The following is a 15,023-nucleotide window of genomic DNA, read 5'->3' as shown; positions in this document are numbered from 1 at the left end:
AGCAGGGAGGGTATCTTCTCTTTGGGGCATCCACTGGGCGGGAGTAGCGGGCAGTCGCCCCAATTCTTCCGGCAGGACCACTACTGGATAGCCCTGGTAAGGGCTGTGGCCACCAGTCACACCCAGGAGTTGCTCAGGCTCCCTATGTGCGCTGCCGATGGGTTCTGTCTCTTTTAGAGTCAGACAGCACTTGACAGAATCAGCTAATGTCTGCCAAGATTTGTCCATCCTGCCCGCTTCTGACACCAATGTAGCATTTAGAGGTTCTTCTCAGAACAAAGGACCAGTGGAGACGCGATTAACAAACCAAGCAATAGCTTTATTCTTTAACAACCACAAAACCAAACACAGGATATACATGCACATGAGGAGACTGACAGAACACGTACACATCTTTAGGGTGGTAATTACTTAACAACACGCTATACACTTATAAGACTACACAGGGCACTAGAACTACTAGGACATTATTTACACAGGTAGGGTCAGCCGCTGGAAAGCAGGGATAATAAGGAAATGGGTGGCACCCAAGCACATGTTAAAGAAAAAAAACTTGGCTTCTTAAAAGTGATTATGATAGCCACAGGACAGAAGAGACAGTGCACTGTGGTCCAATAATGACTGTGTTGAAACAGCCAGAGTGTGCTGCATGCCATGGAGATGGAAAAGGTAGCTCATCCCAGTCAATCGCAAGGTTGTGTAGGACTGCACATGACCTGATGATGATGGTGCTGCCTCTTGATGGACTGGTATACAAACCAAATGACAGCCAAGCAAAGCGTTAGTTGTTTTACAATTCCGAAAGATTGTTCAAAGTGGCTTCTTGCATTTTTATGACTCCTGTTATAGTGCTTCTCTTGTAATGTTGTAGGATTGTGCACAGGTGTCAGAAGATATAGTCATAAAGAATAACCACAGGCAAAACAACATGCCAGCTTGCTCTTCCCTACTTTGAAAGGAAGATATTGGAACTGATTAAAGAACTTAATTTGAAATGTAAGCTCCTACTGACACAGGAGAGAGAGTTCTGAAAAGTAAGCACAAGGCACACCATGGATAAATAAATGTATTAATTTAAAAAAAGAAATACTGAGAAGGTCAGAGGAACAACAATTGTTGTATTTATTTGCTCAGGTAGTTTTATAAGTTTAACTTTCAGTAAAGTTCTGTTAAAAATAAAACTGGTCATTAGTTGGCGTCTTTTGTAACGATTTAGCAATAGTGACATGTCGGCTTGTTCGACTGGAGTGTTAAACAAAAATAATACAGTAGCGTCCTGTCTCAAGTGTACAGCTGCAGTTCTCGTTTGTTTCGTGACTAATTGCAATTGCATTAGTCTGTGTAAAAAAAGACTTCTGCAGCTCCAGTGGTGCAATCGAACTCATGCTGAGATTGAGTTCAAGCCTCACCTGGAGCAGTGTGGCCTATATCTTCAACTATTTAAACTAACTGACCAGTTTAGGTCCTGTTAAGTATTTGCTGGAGATCAGGTCTAAATTAACATCAAAGGAACAAGTAAAGGTTTGTTCCTTGTCAGACCTGAAGAAGGCTCCAAAGCTCAAACGTTGTTTGCTTCTCTTTTCTGCATGGAATAAAATTTTACTTGTTCCTATGCAGTCCACACATGCTGACACAGCTCCCTACTTAAATTACCATCAGCAATGGACCTCCAGCAGACCTATACACAAATATATGAGAGAGGTCTACTGAAATGAGAGGAGCATGATGGAGTACCGAAGACTTGAAAAAGCACTCACTTTTCTGTGTTTTTGTTGTTACCAAGATTTGTTTTTAATGTTCTTTTTCTCTTTGTTTTGAAGTTGTTCTGTTTTTTTTTTCTTTTTTGTAGTTGTTAGACTACTACAGGGATTTACCTAGTCTATTAAGACTTCTTTTATCAAAACATATTTTATTAATAAAAGTGTGATTTCTTAATAATCAACTTTAATGTTATCTTTATTAGTAGCTGTATTACAGGTAATGCATGCACAGCCTTTATTATGCTATAGTGAATTTTCAGGTATCTCATGGAGGGAAGAGAACTGAAATTAAGGAAATACTTATTTAAAGGGGTATAAGTCTTAAAAGTGTTCTGTCACATCTGGGTGTTAATTGAATAGATTTGTTGTATTATTTCATATGATTTGACTCTACACTTGTGTTTCTCAGGAGACAGCAGTAATATTGGGGATTTGCAGGTACAGATAATAAATTATACTATACAAGTGTAGAGGTTTGATGGGTTTACTGAAACAATTATTAATTGTAGCAGTAATCACGAGGTTGTTCATTGTGGCTTTTAGAAAATCAATCGTCAGAACAACTAACAACGCACACACACGGGTTCAATACACGAGATACATTTATTAACATAAATTGTGCACCAAACATATACTAGTCTGCCTGGATACGAGCGGCAGACCTTACTGTGAGGGTTATCAATATACAAGGTATATAATCTCGAAGAGATGCAAACACAAAGATACACAACAGAGAATATATGTCAATATATATCGTTCGGTTACCAAATCGCTAATCAGTGTTATTACCCACTGTTACTCTAAACTCGGAAGTAAATACATTACTCATGAATTAAATTGATAACAACTTTTTTTGAGGTACAACTGAATTCTCGAGACGGAATGTAGAACATGGGGTTTACTTATCCACTGTGTATGGATTTGGAATCTCCCGGCACGAACACCAAACCAGCTGACAAGCTCTGTTGCAGCCTCTGTTCCAGCAGTTGCCCAATGGGCGTTGTCCCGGCGTCCTCTGGCTACCAGTCTGAATCCATCAAGAAGACAGGAATTTTAATATCGCACTGCCGTCTTGTGTACAAAATATTTGTTCAGCTCTAACGTCTGTGTGCGTTGACAAGGCATCTCAAAAGGAGGTATTAAATAAGAAAATGATCCTTTCTGTTACCATTCCTGTGGTTGGAGCGTTGTTTCACCCTTTTACGTTCTACAATATTTACAGACAAGGTTTTATCACTGGAGTTGTACAGAACAAGTGTGCATCAGTCCATGAAAATCATCAGTACTGCTGTTTTTCTATGCATAGTTTAATCAAGAGCACTTAAAAGATGCAAAAGATGGATTGTGGTCTGTGAGCACCTGCACATCTTCAAAAGTTCTCTATGTCGGGGGTGTAGCTTAGTGGTAGAGCGCTTATCTTACATGTATGAGGTCCCAGGTTCAATCCCTAGCATCTTCAAGTGCTTTATGTTACTGTGCTCACATCGCAGTCTTCTGTTGAGTGAGAACTCTTTGCTCGTGTTCATAGAGAGCCAGGTTTACACAATTAAACTCGAAGTGCTACAGTGTTCTCTGCAGTTTTAAATGTACCTCCAAAGCATTTAGTTCTGTTAACTACCAAAGAATGTGAACTAATTTAAAGTCACATTCAGGAAATCCAGAGAACGTCTTCACACTTGTCGTGGCTGTTGCAGAAAAACCTCACCCGGGATTTCCTGAGAGATCATTCACCGAGCGAGTCCTCCCTCTGGATTCCGCACTGAGCTGAAAGCTGCGCGAATTCCTCACTGCGTGTCCTGTACTGTGTAGCACAGTGACAAGAACGCCTTGAGTTTTTTTCCGTATGTGAAGGAAAATGCAAAAGAGCATGAAGTGTTGATGGTATAAAATATCCATGGTACAACTCGAGAAAGAACTGACGGACAAAACAATGACATTTGATGATTACAAGAGAAACACAACCATCCGAACATGGGCTTGGATCCTGAACGCTTGTGTTAAAAGACAAAGCAAAGGATATAACCTGTAAATGTCTTCATGTCTTACAGTTTATGAAATAACACAATTTCTTCCTTTCTTAATAATTTCTTACTATTGATAGATGCTTTTTTGAATTTTAACAGAATCACAATTACAGACATTTGGGGTTAAACTGTTATTCACATATTCTAACGAAGAGAAACGTTAGTGTCTTCCGGTATGTGAGCCCATTTCTCAAATAAGAAAAGATGAAGTTATATAAATTGAATTATTCTATTTTGTAGGCTTGCATAGTCTTATTCATATTTCAGTTAAACCTTTTCTTCTGTAGTAATTTCACTTGATATTATATTAGTCCTGATTTACAATTTTTGGACATGGTTCATCTTAAATAATTTGTAATTAGTTTCAGTTTTGGAAAATCGCGCCCAGAAGCTACTAAAACTGGTAATGTTTGCATAATGTGTAATGCAATAGTAGCATTTTGGGTGGGAAAACAAAAGGTATTTCTTGGTATGAATCCCAACACTTCATAAGCGGTGTTTGAGGATTTCTCGCTTCAGATAAAGCTGTCAATACATCACAGATTTTTACTCAATCAATATCAGCAGTGTTATCGCTACCGAACACTAAATATAGATCCTGGCAATACTTCGTGAGATCTTCGTAAGAAAATCCAAAAAAGTACAGAAGCAATAAACGCTTTTTTTGGATCAAGAAGAGGATAATTATGAGACTCAAAATATCCCTGTCTTTTCTTTTTTCGAGGACAAATGGATTATTGAGGTGTAAAGATGGGTTCAAAACCAAAATCATCTGCTATTGCTGCTGTTTCTTTGATAGTTTTTTCAAATCCTTCAATTGATCATTGATTTAGAGGAATAATATTATACAAATTGTGGTTTTCTGTGAATTGCCAATTTTATTGTAATTACATCTTCGTTTACAGATGTCTTGCATGTATCACAAGGTATAATAGTCGCCGTGTGTCCTCAGCTAAAATGTTTTAAAAAGTACGACAAAAGTACAATATGCTTAACAACATTTATGGTTATATCTATATTAAAATGAAGGTAAATATACCAAGATATTAAAAAACAATTGTACAGTCCTAATCTCATAATGCTTGTGAAGTTTTCCAATAAATCCGAACTGTAATTTTGAAATATTATTGCTGAGAATGCGAAGAGAATACAAAGATCAAAATCAACGAGTGAAAATACAAAAGTAGTTCATTAAACTGAGTTTCTTCCCTGAAATGATTTGATTTGCTTGCAAAGTACTAAGCAGCTTTGAACGGATCACGGGAATCAAATATACAGATGGGTTCAGAGTGTGCTTTCCAACTTTTGTTTAACATTTCTCTTTGATAGGGCAGAGTCATCTTCACAATCTGGGTTACATAAACAGGAGTGACGTCAGTACAAAACAGCTTTCCTTCTTGGGAACAACAGTTGTGTTCCATATTTCTAACTATTTTGGTTTCAAGATCTCAATTTAGTGTGAAACATAAAACCACCCTTTTGGTTAACAACCGAGCCACAGAGACTCATGTACATCTTAACACTCCTCGGTCTCAGTGAAAGTAATACACTCCGTAAAATTTCCAGAGATTCATTTATTTTTAAAGGAAAATCACCAACAGCGGCCGAGATCTACTGGAGTTTTTCATTCTATACTGCGATTTCTGAAGGGTACCCTGTGAAAATATGAGTTTTGACGAGAAGGGATGGACATATAAGGCTTGGGGAATTAAACTTTAAGGTGAAGACTGCGGGTTCAGCAGCAGCAGAACCTGATCAGTATCAGTTGACTCCGATATACTTTGAAAATTAACTTCGGGATTTAGAGTCAGACATGCTACCGTTGCACCATGGGGTACTTAATTAAAAAAAATAGAAAAACAGTCAGTGTTCCTGGATCTGTTATCAAGAACAACACCTGCACAAGAGCTGTGCAGGAAGAATAAAATATGGTCTGAGATGAAGAGACTCTCTTCGGAAGAGCGGCGCTCTTCACAGGAGAATTTTTTGTGAAGCTGATTTGTCTCCTTTGGGGAATTCAAAACAGCTGAGAGCTGTGACCTTGTGGCACAAAGGTAGCATGTCTGACTCCACATCAGAAGGCTGTGTGTTCAAATTATGTCGAGGTCTGCTTTTAGTTTTTCAGGTTCTGCTCGTCCTGAACACGGAATTCACACCATGTAGTTGAGTTCTATCTGTACACCACATAGATAATCTAAACAAAATAGAGCCCTACTGGACATACAGTTAGGATCTCCCACAGTGAATACCCTTGAACACAAGAGAGAAGGCACAGTTCACATCTGCGAAACATCACATCCGTCTTTAGAGACAGCTACATCAGAGAATGGAATCCCGGAAGTTTCAAATAATTTCTTTTAATACAGGTTCAAGCAAACCTGAAAGTTAGGGAGTTTCTGGACACTTTTGTTTTATTAAAAAGTGTCTGAAGCCTGAAAATGTAATTTGAAAAAAAAACGCTATTGGACATTAGCAGGTACTTTTTGTAACGATTTGCTATTTCATGCTGGAAAACAAAGGAAACAGACCCAATGTTTGCTTTCAGGTGCGGTTCATTACATAATAGACATGTATTACTGAGGAGCTTGAATAAAATTTACATGAGCCAGGTAGAAGTCGAACCTACAATCTTATGATCCAACATCAGATGCGTTATTTATTAAACTGCTGGTATTTCACATAACCTGAATTCCCCAATAGTGTGCTCAGCGTTGCTACTAGTAATATACCGCCCCATCTAAAATTTCAAAGTGAGAAACGTGTGTTTTCTGATTTTTTATGAGTTTTAAAATATAATCTCTTTAAATCAGACAAAGGCTTTATGTTCCGCACTGAAATTCCAATTGATTGAGAATTCAAAGAAAGACTGTTTTCTTCCACAACACCGTATAATTATCACATCCACCAGACTCTCCAACTTCTCCAGACCTTGCTGGGTGAGCATTCGCTCCGATAAATTAGGTCACGTATCATGTTAAATCACTTCTTCTCAACACAACATTTCCTGGTACACGTTTTCTCTATGAAAAAAAGACATTTTTCCCTTGCATGATTTCTCGTTTTTTATCAAAGCGTACAGAAAGAAAAAAGAAGAAGAAATAGTGTTGCAAAAGAACTCTGTCGCCCTTGGGAAATGTCAAACGCATTGGACATGAAAAATGCCCAATAAAAGCCATTTCTCTTCGTTTCTTAGTGTCGGGGCTGCTACTGTATGTAAAAGAGGCAATTTGCTCTGAGAGCAGGTTCAACACTTTCTGAACGCAGATGTCTCAGAGCAGTGTGTCCAAGTAGCTGTAAAAGGTGACAGTCATCCTGTCACTGTAGCTTAGTTGGTTAAAGCGCTTCTCAATTAAACAAAAGAACCTATGCTCAAATCCCAGCTGTGTATTTCTTCCTATCTTGTAGTACAGAACGTACCATTTTGGGCAATCACAAAGGGCTTGACTTCGTTAAATGCATGTGTTCATTTCCTTTCTGGAAAACTTCTTTTTGATTAAATTCACACAGCTTGCGAAACATGAAATTCAGTTTTTGGTTATCAGTGCAGAAGAAATATTACCGGCTGGCAAAAAGAACGGTAAGATATTTTTTTTTTGATTCGAGAAAATACTCCACCAGTCAGTCTCTGTGGCACAATCGGTTAGCGTGTTCGGCTGTTATCCAAAAGGTTGGTGGTTCAAGTCCACCCAGGGTCGGGTTTCTTTTGCGATGTAAACATTGTTTTCGCATAGGTCGATTGGATTTCTCAGCTAAATCACAGCCATTTTAATATTTGTAGGAAATGCGATTGTTCAACACGTGTCAAAAATGTCCAATAATGCCCAACATCGCAACTCCCCAGAAAACCATATTCACCCAAGAAAAATGATCGTCGAATCGTCATTTATACTCCCGTCACATCCTCTGCTGAAATATTTTAAAAATACAATGCAGATTTGTTTGAGAACTTGACAAGCATTGTTTTGTTAGCATTGTGCAGTTGGATTTTGATATTTTGACATATTTACCTTAATTTTAAACTGTAAATACTGTACAATCTATTGTAATTGTGTTGTAATATTAAAATATGTTAGCTGAGGATGCAAAGGGGTGAAAGGGAAAGGTCAGAGGGTACAGTAACAACAAGGTTAGGATTGGTGGAGGTGGTAGGGGTGTTGATGGTTTTTCTCTGTAGAGGATGATTGAGTTTTTTATCGTTCTCTGAAGTGAGAAACTGGAAGAGTTGGGAGTTGAGAGATCTGATGAGGTTAGTTATAAAAGGAAGTTGATGTGGAGCTGTTAGCTGTAAGAATTCCTTAATGTCTTTGATGTTGTCATCAAAGATAAACTGCAGTAAGCAAAGATAAAAAGAAAATTATCTTTGCATACTGCCCTGTCTTTCTAACAACTGAAGAAGGCATGGAATAACCTTTTACTTGTTCCTTTGCAGCCTACGCATGCCGACGCAGCTACAGTATAGTTCTGCAAGTCCATCTAAAATAACTTTGTTAATATATGCAGGTGATAAATTAACGTGTCTGAGTATCTTTTCCAGCTTTACTGAATTACATCAACTTGCCCACCGAGGATAAGCGTACCTCCGTTGCCCGAGTAACGTGACGCCTGTGAATGACGTGTAAAGAGCGCATTCTATACCTAGTGGAGACGGACAACGTTTCCAGCGCTGGGTTTCAGGGGCTTTCCCAACCTCTCCTCGACCTTTAAACGCCTTACATAGTAAATTTACATTATCCTGTAATATGAATTTCCCTAACAGAAAAAAAAAATGTAACAGAAGAAACTCTCGTAAGGTTAAATTCCCCCCCCCCCACGATTACAACCTCCGATTAAACTGCTGCCTGACCGGTGTACGCATCGCCAGTCCGCTCCGGCTCCGCAGGAGACGGGCTGTCAAACCCGAGACGGGAATCCGGGTCCGGGCTGCCCCACGGGTGAGTGAACCACCGTCCTCTCCGGGCTTAGTCCGGACGGAAGCTCAGTAGTACCTAGTGCCCTGTTCACTAACTGCTGTAGGGTACGAGAGGTCGGCGGTGACTAAACACTCCGCCTGCAGGGAGAGGGACGGGACGGAGACGGTTATTCTCTTCTGGCAGTTTATTTTAACTGTCACATTTCCACCGTCTCTCTCTCTCTTTCATTTTCATCCTGCTCTCTCCCGTTTCCTCGTCACATGGCCGCCGCATGGCCAGTCAGAGAACAAGGAAACGCGTGTATCATCATCGTAAACCTGTTCAGAGACGGAAGTAGAGCTCTCTTTAACTTAAAAATATTTTAAACTGCATAACCGAATAAAACAATGACAACGGCCCAGGGCATAAACGCGCACCAGTTTCTGACGCGTAGGCGGACTTCAGAGGCGCCTGACTCCTTTTGTCGTTGAACCGACTTCTGTCTTCATTACTTCGGAGTTTCACTCCTACTTCGTATCAGAAATAAATAACTTTCCACACGACTTTACAGGAAGCTGGAAACAACAGGTTCGAGAAGTGATATTTACATGTCTCTATATATAATACTTTCCGTACAAATAAAAGGTATAGATGTCTGGGGGAGGCTCAGTGGTTGTTATTCCTGCCCTGGGATCAGTTCAGAACCTGGGGTGCTGTCTGTGTGGAGTTCTGAACTGTGTTTGTGGGGGTTTCCTCCTGGTGCTCCAGTTTCCTCCCAGTCCAGAGACAGGCTGGGGGGTTAATTGACTTCTTGGTGTGTGTGTATATGTGTGTGTCCTGTGATGGACTGGTGCTCCGTCCAGGGTGTGTGTGTGTCCTGTGATGGACTGGTGCCCTGTCCAGGGTGTGTGTGTGTATGTGTGTGTGTGTGTGTGTGTGTGTGTGTGTCCTGTGATGGACTGGTGTCCTGTCCAGGGTGTGTGAGTGTGTGTGTCCTGTGATGGACTGGTGTCCTGTCCAGGGTGTGTGTGTGTGTGTGTGTGTGTGTGTGTGTGTGTGTGTGTGTGTGTGTCCTGTGATGGACTGGTGTCCTGTCCAGGGTGTGTGAGTGTGTGTGTCCTGTGATGGACTGGTGCCCTGTCTAGGGTGTGTGTGTGCGTGTCCTGTGATGGACTGCTGTCCTGTCCAGGGTGAACCCTGCCCTGTGCCTGTTGCTTGCTGGGATAGACTCCAGCTCCCCCCTGTGACCCTGGACTGGATACAGCTGTTAGAAAATGGATGTCACTGTCCCCGGTCTCTTTGTGTGTGTCAGTGTCCCAGGTCTCTCTATGTGTGTCACTGTCCCCAGTCTCTGTGTGTGTGTGTCACTGTCCTTGGTCTCTCTGTGTGTGTCACTGTCCCTGGTCTCTCTGGCTGTGTCAGTGTCCTCGGTCTCTCTCTCCAGATGCGCTCCAGAGGTGGCAAGGCTGTAGACTGGAGGATGATGGGAGTGTGGCTCTGTTTGATCACTACAGCTTCAATGGACAAGACTTCCTGTCCTTTGAGGTGGACAACATGACCTGGAGAGCAAGTTCCCTGGAGGCAGAGGGCACTCAAAGGGACTGGAACCAGAACAAGATTAAAAACCAGTATACCAGATTCTTCCTGGAGACTGACTGTATGGAAACACTGAAGAGATTCCTGCAGTACAGAAAGAAACACAAAAACCACACAAAGGTGAGACAGAGAGATATCAGATACAATATGAGACAAATGCACCTAGAAGCTCTACACAAGAAGTTCCCCCATGTGCAGAGGAGTGGGTGGCACAGTGCAGTTTCTGGGGTGCTGTCTGTGTGGAGTTTGCATGTTCACCTCATGTTTGTGTGGGTTTCCTCCCACTTGCTGGTGGGTAAATTGGCTTATGGGAAATTGGCTCGTGTGTGAGTGTGTGTCTGTGTCTGTGTGAATGTGAAGCTTGTGTGATCCTGTGTGAATAGGACGTGTCTGCAGTGCTCCAGTTCTACTGTGATCTCCTTTCTTAGCCTGAGGAACAGACAAAGAGAAAATGTGTTTGATTTGTATAATTGTCTAATACTGACATGTTTTGGTTGTAAAGGTTTGCAGAAAGGAGCCACACAATATTTTGTCTGTGCAGCGATGTCGCCTCACCTTGCACAGTGTCCACACTAATTCTCAGTGTGTTAACATTGCTTCCGGTCTCCCTCTCAGTCTCTCCTCAGGTGTTTGTCTCTTCCGAGCATCTGGGAGACACACAGAGCTGTTCCCTGTCCTGTCTGGTCACTGGGGCTTCAGTCCTAGAGTCATAGAGGTCAGTTTGTCCAGGCCTGGAGAGACCGAGGGAGAGGACGTGTGGTCCAGTGGGCTCAGACCCAATGGAGACAGCTGAGGAAGAGTGTGGAGATCTGAGAGAGTAAGATCGAGGAATACAGCTGTACTGTCACTCATCACAGCTCCAACCACAGCGTCACGCTGAGCTGGGGTAAGTGTCTGGAGCAGATCAGTGTGTGTTATACTATATCACACACGGGGGTGAGAGTGGAGCAGATCAGTGTGTATTATACTGTATCACACACTGGGGTGAGTCTGGAGCAGATCAGTGTGTATTATACTGTATCACATACAGGGGTGAGTCTGGAGCAGATCAGTGTGTATTATACTGTATCACATACAGGGGTGATACAGGAGCAGATCAGTGTGTATTATACTATATCACACACGGGTGAGTCTGGAGCAGATCAGTGTGTATTATACTGTATCACACACTGGGGTGAGTCTGGAGCAGATCAGTGTGTATTATACTGTATCACACACAGGTGAGTCTGGAGCAGATCAGTGTGTATTATACTGTATCACACACTAGGGTGATAACAGAGTCACATTATTTTTGTTATGCAGCAGGTAACGTCTGAAACTTTTCTTGTCTCTATAACAGATTATGCCGCATGTCTGAACTCTAACCACCTGGATTCCAGACTGCATGTCAGGGTGATTCTGGCACTTCTGTGTGTGATGGCAGCAGGGGCTGTAGTCATCTTGCACCAGAAGAAGCTGTGCTGTGTGCCATTTTTACCACTGTCTTCACAAAGTCTTTTCACAGACCCCAGCTTGCTCTCCATGAGACACACAGACAGGGAGAGAAGCTGGGGGTCAGAGTGCAGGGTCAGCCATTGTACAGCACCCCTGGAGCAGTTGGGGTTAAGGGCCTTGCTCAGGGGCCCAAAGGAGTAGGATTCCTCTGCCGGCCGCAGATTTTTAAGAAAGATTTTAAGATTTTTAAAGTACGCAGGCTGGATAGCCAGTAGCCATATCACCCTGCAACTCGCAACTGGTCAGTACTTGGATGGGAGACCTCCTGGGAAAGCTGAGGTACTGCTGGGAGAGGTGTTAGTGTGGCCAGCAGGGGGCGCTCACCCTGCAGTCTGTGTGGGTCCTAATGCCCCAGTATAGTGATGGGGACACTAGACTGTAAACAGGCGCCGTCCTTCGGATGAGACGTAAAACCGAGGTCCTGACTCTCTGTGGTCATCAACAATCCCAGGGTGTTTCTCGAAAAGAGTAGGGGTGTTTCCCCAGTGTCCTGGTCTAATCCCCCCCTGGTCTTTACCAGTCACAGCCTCCTAATTATCCCCATCTCTGAACTGGCTTCATCCCTCTGCTCTCCTTCCCACTGTGAGCTGCTGTGTGCTGAGCGGACTGGAGCATCATCCAGGTGGGGCTGGAGGGGATCCCCATTAACCTGTAAAGTGCTTTGAGTGGAGTGTCCAGAAAAGCACTATATAAATGTAAGGGATTATTATTAATTTTTATTATTAAGCTGTTTAAGATGGCAACACACTTCAGGCGCATGGAACATGAATGCTGGACACGAATATTAATAAGCTTCCAATGACAACACCACAGAGCAAGAACACGTTTGAGCTGAAAGATGTATATTTCACATTGAAACCGCAGGAAGTCTGATTACAGTGTAATTATGTGGTGAATGTTTCTACCACCCTGGGGGTGTCAAAGCATGGTGTTGTAGTCCTAGATGGTGATGCATTTTTTAAAACTCTGTTTGCTTTTGGACATCCACTTTGTAGGAAGAGATTTAGTTCGAGTTTGCTTTTTATTTTATTTTATAGAAATTGGCCTGTCTCATTATTGTCCAGTGCTTCAGGTTAAGGAGCTAGAATTGTGTTAAGGAGCCTCTGAGACTCCTTATTTGATATATATGGAGTACCTGGGGGACAGCTCTGTGGCTCAGTGGTTTTGCTTGGCTGCCTCGTACTGCAGAGGCCCCGGGTTCAATTCCAGACCCAGAGTGCTGTCAGGGTGGAGTCTGCATATTCTTCCGTGTGTGTGTGTGTCCCTTATTGGACTAGCAGGGTACACCACTATCCATCCTGGATGCATGCACATGATCTCACAAAAGACTTGAACGCGGGTGCCTTGTGCTTCCATTGGATGACAGAGGAGCTACGACCACGATGATTACACAGTACCTAGTTTGGATGATGTCTTACGCTCATGAAAGTCGACTGCAGTTCCAGATATTGAGCAGGTATATTCAAGATTTATACAACCCTGACAGCCTCGATCCTTTCTTGACAGCCTTGTTAGGAACGAAGGCAATTACTGCTATGTTTAATTACTCTGGTGACCGACACCAAGCTGCATGGTCACTATAATCCACTATTTATTCCATACATGCCAGCGTGATTAAGTAGCACTATAACCCTGAGTATGCACAGATATATACAGTATGTCTCCTTCAAGAAGTTCCTTGAAGTATGTTCCTTTTAAATCATTAATACTACACTTTCTTATATTGATTAAATGAAATGGTCTGAGACACATGTTTGAAAAGTTTAAAATAGGCATGAGGGCGTTATCTACAATACAGTATTTCTAAATGTAAGAATGTGAGAGTTGTGTGGACCTTATCTTTTTTTTACCTTGTTTAGTCTTTTTTTTGGTCAAGTGCAATTGTATTACAGTATGTAGCCCCTGACGGTGTTATTGGTGTTATATGTTATATGTACTCTTGTTTGTACGGTATAAATTTTTGCTGTTGCAATAAAAAAAAACGAAAGTCGTGCATAGCAACGGTCACTAAGGAAGTGCGGCTTAATCCCGGAATTCCGGTGTCCGTGCAGTAGAGGGAGACACTCCCTCCGCTCTCACAGTGGATCAGCTGTCACCCTGCTCACAAGGGGGTGGAGGGGATCCCCATTAACCTGTAAAGAGCTTTGAGTGGAGAGTCCACAAAAGCGCTATATAAGTGTAAGCAATTATTATTATTTATAACAAATCAAATTACTTAAGAACATATGAAACGTTAATGATACCAATAGACAATTCAGCTTATTAGAGCTCAGTGTTTGTTCTGTACACATGTACTTATAATACATGGAATAATTTACAAAGATCCCACTACGTCCCCCTGTGTAGAATAGATGTTCATAATCTGTTTAGTCTATTGTTAGTCTCTAAACTGTCAAAATTGAAAATCTGACGTTTAATCATATTCCACTTACTGTAAGTCCACCTGTTCTGATCTGTGGTTTCAATGTCATCAACCATCAACTAACCAACCATTTTTATTCTCCTTAAAACTTTTGAAATCCAACTTTTGAGCAGCTGGTCAGAAAGTCAAGTTGCCCAGTAAGGCTGATCGAATGTTCCCTTCCAAACATACGTGAGAGGAAAAATACACCAGTGATTGCCAAAGCAAACAATTCTCAAAAAGTATTTCCTTGGACCTGAATACTACTACTACATTTAAATGTGATAATATATATATATATTCATTAAACAACTCTCAATGCATTTTCACTGTACTGAGACCAGACCTTGATGTTTAAACAGAGAACCACTCATAGAGAAAATATTATACTATATCCATATATATTGAACCTTAATATAAATGCTACGGTATTTGAAGCTTGCATTATTCTTAGACGTCGGTCTGTCGCCAGTGGCCAGTCGCCAGTGTTTCACAGAGGAATCCTGTGCAGACTGATCCTCCGACACTCAGTCTCCCATAGGGTGGCACTGCCCTGTGGAGCAAAGACATCACCGATGAAGTTCCTGGCGTTCAGAATGCGCGTCGCCAAGGCTGTGCTGCTTAAGCATCTCACCATCTTCCTCCTTGTCTTTCGAGAACACCACGCCATTGTCCTCCTGGCCCCAGCGCAGGCTGGTGTTGCCCAGCTCGGTGTGCCTGGACAGCTCTCTCGTCACCTGTGGAGGGGACAGTACCACAGCAGCCCGGGTCAGAAATCAGGGCCCGGTACATCTTCCTGAACGAGAGCCGCGGTCTTGTCGCGGCAGGGAGGACGCGATCGCCGGGCGAAACAGGGAAG

General features: G+C 42.1%; 1 protein-coding gene and 1 long non-coding RNA gene across 3 annotated transcripts in view; one reads left to right on the top strand and one right to left on the bottom strand.

Moving 5' to 3' along the window:
• Positions 1-15,023, bottom strand: part of LOC138242764 (zinc finger protein 271-like) — a 1,399,044-nt gene that overhangs the window by 829,759 nt on the left and 554,262 nt on the right. The window lies entirely within an intron of this gene.
• On the top strand, positions 8,640-11,914 carry LOC138242877 (uncharacterized). 2 transcript variants are annotated; one of them, XR_011191745.1, is made up of 4 exons: positions 8,640-8,715; positions 10,118-10,389; positions 10,885-11,155; positions 11,609-11,914. It is a non-coding gene; the product is annotated as an uncharacterized lncRNA (long non-coding RNA). The 2 variants fall into 2 exon arrangements; XR_011191746.1 differs by lacking the exon at positions 8,640-8,715 and adding an exon at positions 9,041-9,261.

Source organism: Lepisosteus oculatus, chromosome 14 (genome assembly GCF_040954835.1).
Source record: "Lepisosteus oculatus isolate fLepOcu1 chromosome 14, fLepOcu1.hap2, whole genome shotgun sequence".
NCBI classification, from domain to species: Eukaryota; Metazoa; Chordata; class Actinopteri; order Semionotiformes; family Lepisosteidae; genus Lepisosteus; species Lepisosteus oculatus.
This window is presented reverse-complemented; position numbering and strand designations above follow the sequence as displayed.